Source organism: Centruroides vittatus, unplaced genomic scaffold (genome assembly GCF_030686945.1).
Source record: "Centruroides vittatus isolate TY-2023 unplaced genomic scaffold, ASM3068694v2 contig_15, whole genome shotgun sequence".
Lineage (NCBI taxonomy): Eukaryota > Metazoa > Arthropoda > Arachnida > Scorpiones > Buthidae > Centruroides > Centruroides vittatus.
Window position 1 is genome coordinate 1633277 of NW_027120927.1, and position 12096 is coordinate 1645372.

Below are 12096 nucleotides of genomic sequence, written 5' to 3' on the forward strand. Positions count from 1 at the left end.
ATTTTCACAATTCGCTTCGGCACTTTCTGATTTCTGTGTCGATGAAACTCTTCTATTTTCTCACAAATACGGACAGAAATATTTTATCAGTAGACATGTTTACAGCTTCGAATCGGGTCAGTTACTCATGTAAAATATGTGAATTTAAATAAACTTTCACGCCATTGGACGTTTCAAATTCCCACGCGCAACATCATCGATTTTGATCAACATCCAGCTGTCCCGCAACCAAACCAATGAAATTACGACGAATTGCACATTTCTCTTATATAAAGAGGTGCCAATTGCGTGTTGTCAGCGTACACAGGGCCAAAACCTCCAGGAAAAACCAGAACGAGTCAGAACACCACAAACAGAAGATGAACAAGTTTCTATTTACATTCGTCGTTATCGGTAAGTAAATTTATAGAGTGTGTATTGACGTACTTTAAATAATTTTGTATAGTCCAACCTGCAATAACGGCCACTTCCCAGCAAATGGCCACATTTAAAAAGTTGTCGTTTTTCCTGAAACTGTTTTTGATACAAAATTGCGTATAAAATAATCTGCAAAATCGTCTATTTTTTTAACGTTCTCATCGGTGGCCTTTGATTAGAGATTGAAGTGTGTTTGTAATCAATGTAGATCAATGATTAAATTTATTTTGTTTCAGGAATTATTTTGTTAGAAAGTAGCGAAGGTCGATACGTGAAAATCAAAGGACGTGATCAATTCAATTTAAAACGAAGAAGTTCCGAAGGAAGTATTGCAAGTCTTCTAGACAATTTAAGTGTAAATGCTGCAAATACTAACACATATGGTGGTGACCCTGAAGATGTTGTTGGATTTTTTGGTATTAATTCTGATCTTCTTAGTGGTCTTGGTAGAGTCATGGGAAGAGCCTTAAGAAAAGAAAATATAGGAAAATGATTAAAGCACTGAGTAGATTTCATAAATAGAATTAAAAAAGGTCAGTATTATTAAACAGAAAAATTTCTTAATTTATTATTGAATGAAATCAATTTATTTTTTTAATTATTTATAAAGTAGTTTCTATTTACTTCCATTTGCAAGTATAAATATCTCTTTTATTTGTATTTTTCTCCAATATGTAATTGTTTTAAGAAATGTTAATTCTTGTTTTGAAAAATACAGACAAAATACTATTTAAAATAATCAAATGCCATTAAATATTAATTTTTATTTATAATATTTTGTATTAAAATTATGTCTTTTTCTTTGTAGTTAACCTATAATTGGCGACCTCACAGTCGAACTTCGGGTTTCACTTCTATAATATAATAAATGTTATTTGCTGGATGTTCTTTAAATATTGTAACTGCATTATTAAAGTATCAATAAAGAGCTTTGGGTTGTCAAAATATTCTTTGTTTTATTCTTAATTGTTCGGTTTAGCTTTATATGTAGGCGTGGGTGATGCCTCCCGGGAGGTCTTACAGTTAACTGGTTGCTATTTAGGTGTTATTAGCGAGGTTGAGGCCGAAGTTTTAAACGCGAAAACGTGTACGTCGGACGTTCGGCGCCGCTTTCCTGTAAGCCTAGAAGTTTGACAATGGCGTTTGGAACGTCAGTGGAATCATGCTCGACATTCCAAATGTCATTGTCAAATTTCTAGGCTTACAGGAAAGCGGCGCCGAACGTCCGACGTACACGTTTTCGCATTTAAAACTTCGACCTCAACCTCGCTATTAACATCAAGAAAATCCGTAAAAACTCCACGTACGTGGCCTGCTGGTTGGCTAGGCGCCAACCCACCACCGACACACCAGTGATTGGTGATTTTATCCATGTTGCAGTCAAAACCAGTTTTTAGTTAGGACGCGTTTTAACTAGTTTATACTGGATGTCTTTGTTATAACTAGAATTTACTTCTACAGTAGTCAAAAATGAATTTGAATTAAAACTATAGATTTAACTAGACAAAATGGATTTTAGCAAAATGGCTTAGGGGCCGTCCATAAATTACGTAAGGGCGATTTTGGCCATTCTTGATCCTTACCTACCCCTGTGTAAGAAACCGTAATATTTTCTTTGAACCCCCTCCCCTTCCCTATCTTACGTAATATTTAGGCATAATTTAATAGAAAGATTTTAACGAAAATAAATTTTTTAATGAAACCCTAAAAACTTTAGGTCCAAAATATATAATTATTAATTAGTTAATTAATATGTACTATTATTTATAAAAGACTATCTTAACAAATTTAAAAATATAAAAATTTAATGAATTCGAATGAACAATTTATTTTAAGAACTTTATTTTTTAATTATTAACAATCTTTTTATTATTATCATTAAAATTTTGTTTTTACTACCAGTGGCGTGCCGTCATTGGAAGCGATGGAAGCGCCGATTCCACCTTTTAATGACCTTCCCTTGTATTTTATAAAATATAAATGTTCATATTTTAACGTACTTTGTATTAATTAAAATTAATATTTTATTATAACTGCAATATGTATCTTTTACACATTTATCGTTTTTTTTTTACATGTAGTATAGAAGATTGCTATTGTATGTTCGAATAATTCAGTGGCGGAAGGAATGTCGAAACCGGGTCAGTTTCAAATATATATAGGCATTGGCACATGCGGTTTACAGAGCTCCAACCTCACCCGGTTTATCCGGTAGAAGCGAAACACGCATAAAGCATCCAATTTTATATCCCGAACCGGTTCTGAGCTGTTAGCTGCCTGCCTGTCAACTTTCAAGCAGCCAGATTATAGGCATTGGCGCATGCGCTTTACAGAGCACCAACGTCACCCGGTGTAGCTGGTGGATGCTTCACACATAAAGCTTCTAAGTTTATATCCCGGACAGGTTGTGGGCTGTTAGCCGCCTGCCTGCTAGATATTCGACCGCCCTCGTCCGATTATGTGAATCACGAGTAGACTAGATCAACGGCGGGCAACCCCCGACCCGCGGGCCAGCTACGGCTCGCGAAAAGTTTCTATCCGGCCCGCGAGATCTTTAATAGATTATTAAATTGGAAAAATAACTAATTAATAGTTATTTTTCCAATTCTTTGTAATTTTCGAAAACGATAAGAGAAATAAATGTAGTAATTAACTTTTTATTTATTTATTTCATATTTGCAGACTTAAAAAATTACGAGTCACAAGAAGGCATCAATTAACTACTACGGCCCGCGGAAATAACGTAAAATTTATTCTGGCCCGTGTTATAAAAAAGGTTGTCCACCCTAGACTAGATTTATAACGTAACCCAACCGATAGGAGTTTACTGGCATGTTTTTATGATAGTTCTGTATAGTTGACAGGAGTTTTAAAAAAAAATCCATTAAAATATTTGATATATTTATTCTGCGTTTATTCCGCTCTCCCATCTTATATTATTTACGGATTTCAATGTTAAACCGGTGATATTACGATTTAGTATGTCCCATCTGTAAGGGGATGCAGAAAAAACGTGTACAATTCTAGTACAGTGTTAAAAAATTAACTGTTACTTTGGCAACATTTACAACCAAATTTAATAAATGAGACGTAATTCTCTCAACATAGCAATCTGCGTACGGTGCAGAGAGGGTCGCTGCAGGTACCTCTCTCTTTCCCTTTCCTGTCTTTCTCTTTCCATTTCCTCCCTTTGTTTCTTTTTTTGTTGGCTTTTTATTTCCCGCTCCATAAAGTATAAGTACCCCCTAATTCTTCTTGGTTTTCTTTTGGCCACTCGATAAATTCGCTGTCTTTAATTTTTTCTTTTTGAAATTTTTTAACTGCAGATGCCTGTATATAAATTACCTTGTTATCCATCTAAGTTTTTTTAATTAAACAAAACAAAAAACCTTACTTGTTTTATGATTCTATTAAATTCTCCTTCTTCTTTCCGAGCTACATAATCACTTTTTAAATCTGCTTGTTTTTTTTAAGTCTATCTGTATATAAATTGCCTTGTTATTTATCAGAGATCTTTCTTTATTTTTAAAAAACGAATAAAAAACCCTTACTTTTATCGCTTTGTTCTTTGCAATTCGAGTGACCCTATCTATTTCCTCTTGCATCTTCTTTGGCACTGCCGTGTTTTGCGGTATTACAAATAATACAGCATCTTTTTATAATCCTTTTATAATGACAGTTATTTAGATCAGAATGTTTAATTTAAGGAAAAAAGCTTTTAGAGGGTATGCCAAAACTTATAGGGCTTTTATTTTAGAAAATATAGATCCAGCTGTCTGTTTCGAAAAAATAACATCAAATATTTATGATATTTTAGTTACTGATAATTTTGTTTGTAGAAGGAAATTTTTAATTAATTTAAAAACTAAATTTTTAAAATATAAAGATGATGATATTATAGAGTATCAAGATGTATATTTTTCTAGCCATGTTAAGCATATTTTGTCCTCATATATGATTGGTGAAAAATTACGAAATGCATTTGATACTATTCTAAATTATATTGAAGAGTTTATAAAATATGGATCAGGGTGGATACTAAAAGAAATTATATTTATAGATGTAAATATTGGGATATATAAAAATGAAATTGGTGGCTGTGGCCATATTATTCTTCCGAAACATCTAGTTCTCAAACGTTGTGTATTAAATATAAAATGCTCAGATAACCAATGTTTTTTATATTGTATAGTTGCACATTAATATCTGGCAACTAGTAGTAACAGAAATTCTATTTATTTATATAGAAAATATTTAAAATATTTAAACTGTAACACAAGGTGACAAACGCTGAAAATGAACGTGTAATCGATGTCGCTTGTTTTGGTGAAAATTAGTGATGTAACGAATATTCGGTTACTACCCGGTATTCGGCTTATTCGGCCTATTTTTCGCTATTCGGCCGAATACCGAATACTTGAAAACAGGAGTAAGAAATAACAAAAACACAGTAAATTAATCATTTTGGAAACTTTTATTAATGCTGAACATTAAGCTATAATTATTAAAGTTAATAAGAAATAGCATCTAACTCTAGTATTAAATTATTTCGTAATTAAATATTATTATTGCCTTTATCTAGCCCGATATCTCATGGCATTGATGACGTGTAGGTTAGAATGTATCGGGCATTAATGTTATTGTTTAGTTAATTATGTTATATTCGTATTCGCGTATATTTTAATATTTTTTACGAAACGTTTTATTGAAACTTATCGTATTTAATGAAAGAATTATTTATCTATTTCTAGAAGATGAGTAACTAATATATAATTTATTTTATATATAAAGCAAAGAATGAGCATTTCTCATTATATACAAAATATAACATTTTAAATCGTGTTAATTATAAAAATATTGACAAAAACAATAGCAACAAAATATCACAAAACTTCACAAATAGAAACCCCCAATAATATATTTGAACTGTTCCACAACTGGGCAGAAACTAGACCATATGTCCCCACTAAAGTATATCCTTAGGGTACTATTCAGTCTACAAATACGTAGTAAAAACAAAATTTTAAAGGGTTAAAAAGATCGATTGCAAATAAAATAACTTAAGTTATAACTTACATCTAAATACCAACAACTACCGAATCGTATCAGGCTATTTACGGCTATTACATAAATTATAAACCAATTTAGCAGTAGAGGTAGACGTTAGGCTCCATCTCATATTAACTTTAATAATTATAATTTATTTAATTTAAATAATTTAGACCTACTGGAAGAAAAAATCGTAGTGACAGCGGGCCAATAGAGAGTAGGGTTCGCGATCCTTGCCATTATGCGGTTTGCGCGCCAATTTTCGTACGTGCGTTAATCAAGCCGAATAGTTTGGCCTAATATTCGGCCATTCGGTATTCGGCTGAAGCCGAATATACTATTCATTACATTAGTAAAAATCCTTTCATTGTTGGTATTCTGTTGTTCTGTCAAAATTTGTGAAATTATAAGCAAAAGGATGATGCTAAACATGAGTAATGTTCAGTCATTGTTTATTTAGTTGTTGATTCTTGTGAAATAGCTAATTAATAACGAACAATATCATTAATTGTCGAGTATATTATTGTGACAATACTTTTCGAAGCATTACTAATTGTAAATTTAATTAATTTGATTAAAAAAATCCTATTAAAAACAATTAAGCGTTAATCGCCCGTCAGTAAAGGTGCAATTAAGGTGTAAATGCAATTACTAAAGTAGATCGTAACTTGAAGTAAAAAAAATAATTTCTGGTGTTTTAATGGAAATTTGCGATTTGCTATAGCTATGCCATCTTTTAACGATAATGTAAACTAAAGACCTGCTCAAATTACTTTAATACGCTGTAGCGTAAATTTTGAGAGTTTGCATTAAAACAAGTACAATATTTATACACACATTTTTAGAACCTCTTTTTTTATTAAACATTAATTTAAAAATAGAAAAAATCATTTAACATAAATAATAGAAAAAAAAAGTAAATATTCTTATGAACCAAATTACAAGTGACATTGAGAATTGTGTATTTTCACAAATTTTGAATTATGTTGAATTACTTGAATTTTTTAATTTAAAAAAAGTAGTAGTAATCGAATTTACGAACGTAAAAACGTTAAAAAAATCGAAAATGACAAATTTATTTAAAAATAAAATCCAAAAAGTATACTACTATGTAGAATAAAAACAGAAGAAAACAAAGGTGTAATCTGCTAATGTCTAAAATGAATGGTTCTCAGGAAAAATAAAATTAAAAATGACGGCGCATTTCTGCGCCAGGAAAAGTTTTCAAACTTTTACATTGACGCCATCTAGAGATCACAATAGTAACTCTTTTACATACACAAATAGTATTTTATATATTACAAAAAGAAAAAATTTAACTTATTAAATATTACACAATAATAAGTAGAAAGTATTATATATGTTTTATTATGATAACTTTTATGAATTTTATAATTATAATAATAATAATTTCATTATTTTATTATGTTTAAATTCAATTAATGGTAAATAACTAAATAATGAGAAATGAATTTATTTACTGAAATAATGCTTTTAAATAATGGAAAACATGTAATATTTTAAATTATTTTTATTTCTTAAATAGCTTCTACGTCATAGGAAGGTGACAGGAAATAGAATGGCGTCACCTGACCTGCCGCAGGGGTTTCTGCGGTCACGTGACCTGTCACAAACACGTGTTTTTGTTTACAACATTTCTTGCTATTATATTTGGTAAATTAATTAACAAAATTAAATAAAAATGTAATAAATTACAGAAAGCGATGAATAACAAATATATAAGAGCGTAAATTAGTACAAAAACTAACAAAATAATAAAATAATTTACATTTATTAGGGCAAATAAATTTAATTAATTGTAATATTTTTTAAATTACGTAATCTGACAAAACACACTGTTAAGTCTTGGAAACATTTCCCCAAGTACAATACAACAATTACACTGTAATTTAAATTTATATTGTAATCTAAACATGACCCATTGTATCTAAGCAGTGTGTTTATTAAAAAATCGAAAATGACGAATTAATTTAAAAATCGAAGACAAATAAAAAATATCTGAAGACGATAGCATGTTCTGCATTTGTCTAAAATATATAGTTCTCAAGGAAAATAGAGTTAAAAACGTCGGCGTAAACAAAACGCCAGCGAGAAAATCCGCCAGAGAGTTTAAACCAACGTAAAAAAAAAAACAATTATCAGAAATCATGAAAAATGTAACACACATATGTAATAAAGTATATAAATTTGCAATATCACAAAAATAAGCAAAAAAAAATTAAAAAAACAAAGAGAAAAAGGAACATTTAAATCAATACTAAAGGTGACACACTTCCATCTAAGTAGTGTGTTTATTTAAAAAATCGAAAATGACGAATTTATTTAAAAATCAAATCCAAAATATATACTGCTATGTAGAATAAACACAGAAGAAAACGATGGTGTAATCTGCTTGTGTCTAGGATATATAGTTCTCAAGAAAAATGATATTAAAACGTTGGCGCACTTCAACGCCGACCGAGTGTTTTCGAACCTCTCAAACCGGTTTGGCATAGGGCGAAGAAGTGTGCCACCGACTCCAAAAGGGTTAAATATAAACCGTTTAAAATTTCCCATAAATGTGAAAAATATTCTCACATTTGAGAAAAATAATTGCCTAAGTATTCATGTGTATGGGTATGAAAAGAAATTAATTTATCCAATCTATATAAGTAAATTTCAATTTGAAAAAGAAATTAATTTGTTATTGTATAAATCTCATTTTTTTTTAATTAGGAATTTTAATAGACTAATGTCTGATAAATCATCAGCAAGAAAATTTTGTAAACTCTGTTTAAATGGTTTTGAAAGAAAAACTACTTTAAATGACCATATAAAATTTTGTTCTAATCATAAATATCAAAAAGTATCTACTCCAAAAGGAGACAATACAATTGTAAAGTTCCATTCTCATGAAAAGTCTTTATTTCATGCAATTTGTATATATGCAGATTTTGAATCAATTTTAGAACAGGTATCTTCTGATAAAATAGACCCTAAAATAAGTTGTACTAAAATTTTTGAAATTCATAAACCTATATGTTATTCCATTATAATTATTAAAAATGAAGATAAAATAATATATGCTAATTTTTATTGTGGAGATAATGTTGTTAATAATTTTTTAATTGATATTCAAAAGCAGCTGAATAATTTGTTAGATAAAATAAATCACCATGCTGAAATTAATTTAAATACTGTTTCCAATAATTTTAAACATTTGTGTCATATTTGTAAAGAAAAATTTGATGATAATGATCTGCGTGTAATGGATCATGATCATCAGACAGGTCTTTTTCGGGGGTGAACCCATAATTGTTGCAATTTAAATTACCGACTAAAAACGTTTATCCCAATTATATTGCAAAATTTTTCAGGTTATGATTCGCATTTAATTTTTAAAAATATTCCTTCTAAATTATTTTTCAAAATCAAAATTATTTTTATAAATTCTGAAAAATTTACAACATTTTCATTAGATTACAGTAGAGCGTCGATAAGTGGAACCAATTGGGGACTGGGGTCCTTCCAGTTAATGATTTGTTCTAGTTTCTGACTTTGTACAAAAAAATACATTAACCTGTCCGATGTTCAAATTTTTTCTCCGTTGCGTATCGCTTCCTGTTGAATTTTTCTCCGTCGCGTGTCGCTTTGCGTTGAATTTTCGTCGATTTTAAGCCTAACGAAAATTTTTATAGTAATCATCGAGGCTATTGTATTGCTAAAAATTATTTCTGCATTTTGTACAAACAAAATAAATATATTAAAGAATATAAAAAACATGAAAATTATACTTTAGAAGTAAATTTAGTATCAAAAACGTTCGATTCAGCATGGACACAGTCCGACTGAAAATCGTTCCACTTTCCGGCCATTCCACTTACCGACGTTCCACTTACCGACGCTCTACTGTATTTTAAATTTATTGATAGTTTTCAGTTTTTAAATTCTTCTCTTTCAGTTTTGACCGACAATTTAAAAAATGCAAATTATAATTTTCCAATTTTTAATCATTTTTTTCGTTGCAGCAAATATAGAGAATTATTAAAAAGGAAAGGAATTTTTCCATATTCCTATTTTAAAAATAAGCGAATATTAAATGAAATTCAACTACCCCCAAAAAATGCTTTTATAATGAGTTATTAGGAGAAAAATATTACAGATGACGATTACAATCATGCTCAATTAGTTTGGGATAAATTTAATTGTAAAACTTTCAAAGACTATTTAAAATTATACCAATATGTTGATACAGTATTATTGGCAGATATATTTCAGAATTTCAGAAAATTAAGTTTAACATATTATAATTTGGATCCCGTATATTTCATAACTACGCCCGATTTAACATGGAACTGTGGTTTAAAAATGACCAAAATCCAACTGGAATTATTTAATGATTTAGATATGTACCTTTTCATTGAAAATGGAATTAGGGGTGGAATAAGTTTGGCGGGGAAAAGGTTGCAAAAGCAAATAATCCATTAATACCCGATACATATGATAAAAATCAACCTCATAATTATATTCTGTCGATAGATGCGAATAACCTTTACGGGTTCGTAATGAGTGCATATTTGCCTGTAAATAATTTTTGATGGCTGCACAAAGATGAAATAGATGCTCTAAACATACCTAATATATCAAATAAAAATAATGTAGGATATATCTTAGAGGTTGATTTAAAATATCCTGAAGTTATTCATGACAGACACGATGATTTGCCACTCGCTGCTGAACACACACACATTCCATACAATTTATTATCCAATTACCAAAAAACAGTCTTAAAAAATTAAATTTAAAATATACTAATAATAAAAAACTAATTCATACTCTTTTTGATAAAACAAACTATGTAATTTATTATAGAAATTTAAAATTTTATCTAGAAGAAGGTCTAATAATAACTAAAATTCATAGAGTATTAGCATTTTCCCAAAGCGCATGGCTTAAAAAATATATATATTTTAATAATAAAAAAGGCAAGAATCGACTAACGATTTTGACAAATCATTTTTTAAATTAATGAATAATAGTTTTTTGGCAAACATGTCAAAACATAAGAAAACATATTAACCTAAAAGCAGCCACAACATTAAATCAGTATCGCAGATATCTATCTAAGCCATCTGTAGAAAATTTCAAAATTATAAACGATAATCTGACTATTTTTAAAATGAAAAAACCTAATTTAATTTTAGACAAACCAATTTATATTGGTTTTTGCGTATTAGAATTAAGTAAATTGCATATTTATGAAACATTTTATAAAATATTCAAAAATAGATATGGCGAAAACGTACATTTATTATATACCGATACAGACTCGCTAACACTTCAAATATATACAAATGACGTATACGAAGATTTAAAATCATTCCCCGATATCTTCGATTTTAGTAATTACCCTAAAAATCACAAATTATATAATGAAGCGAACAAAAGTAAACTAGGATATTTTAAAAATGAAACATTATCGAAACCTATAATTGAATTTTGCTCGTTGAAACCAAAAATGTATTCCTATATTTTCGATAAACAAAATAAGAAAACTGCCAAGGGAATTAAAAAATCTGTTGTAAAAACATTTAATCATGATAAATATAAAGAAGTTTTGTTTAATACAGAATTATTAAGGCATCAACAATATGGAATTCAAAGCAAAAATCATATAGTAACAACATATCTACAAAATAAAATTTCCCTTTCTCCATTTTACGATAAAAATTTATTTTAGATAATGGAATAGATGCACTATCATTTGGGCACTACAATTTTTACTTTTAATTTTGCAGATTCCTCATCATTTTCACAATATGGCTTTATAATAGTATACAAAAGAAAATGTAGTTATATAATACATAGTATTTGTAGTAAAACTTACTCGTGTTTAAAACAAACATGTAATAAAGCAGCATCATTAAAATTACCAGATAATAAAATATACGAATGTAAATTTTTTGTAATAAATGATAAAATAACATTACCAATATTCGACAAATATTTTATAAGTAGTATAGATTCGATGCAAACTGGGGTATAAAATTAAATTAATATAGATTTTAATGTAAATGAATGATACAAACTGGGTTATAAAAATAAAGAGGATTACGCTCTACTCTGAAGTGAAGTCAAAAATTGTTCCTTATCAGCATCAAAAAATAATTCCCCTCCTACCTCACCCATCTAATAATCATCTCCTTCCATCAATAAAGTTTAATTTGTTAGAATTCCTACCTCACCCATCTCCCTCCATCAATAAAGTTTAATTTGTTAGAATTCCTACCTCACCCATCTCCCTTCATCAATAAAGTTTAATTTGTTAGAATTCCTACTTCAAGATAATTACAAAAATCCCTCCCCACCATCTGTGAAGTAGGTTCTATTTATAAAAATTGTCTTATACCCTGATTTTGAAAATTCTTTCCCACATCCCTAATGACCTTAGACGTTTTTGTAGTAGCCTCTGTTTTTTTTTTAAATGAGAGATTTATATCTACCCCGGCTTTAAAATAGATGATGAAAATTCTTTGCAATGTCCTTAGAGTAATTACAAATTCACCTTTCTAACATCCTTGAAGTAGCCTCTCTACCTGAAGCACTTCTTTACCAATGCCTTCATATGCC

The 12096-nt window shown here is 29.3% G+C and overlaps 1 long non-coding RNA gene across 1 annotated transcript; it reads left to right on the top strand.

The window, feature by feature from the left end:
• The first annotated feature begins 912 nt into the window (after positions 1 to 912).
• Positions 913 to 1362, top strand: LOC136968611 (uncharacterized). The gene is made up of 2 exons (XR_010879677.1): positions 913 to 950; positions 1226 to 1362. It is a non-coding gene; the product is annotated as an uncharacterized lncRNA (long non-coding RNA).
• The last annotated feature ends 10734 nt before the right edge of the window (positions 1363 to 12096 follow it).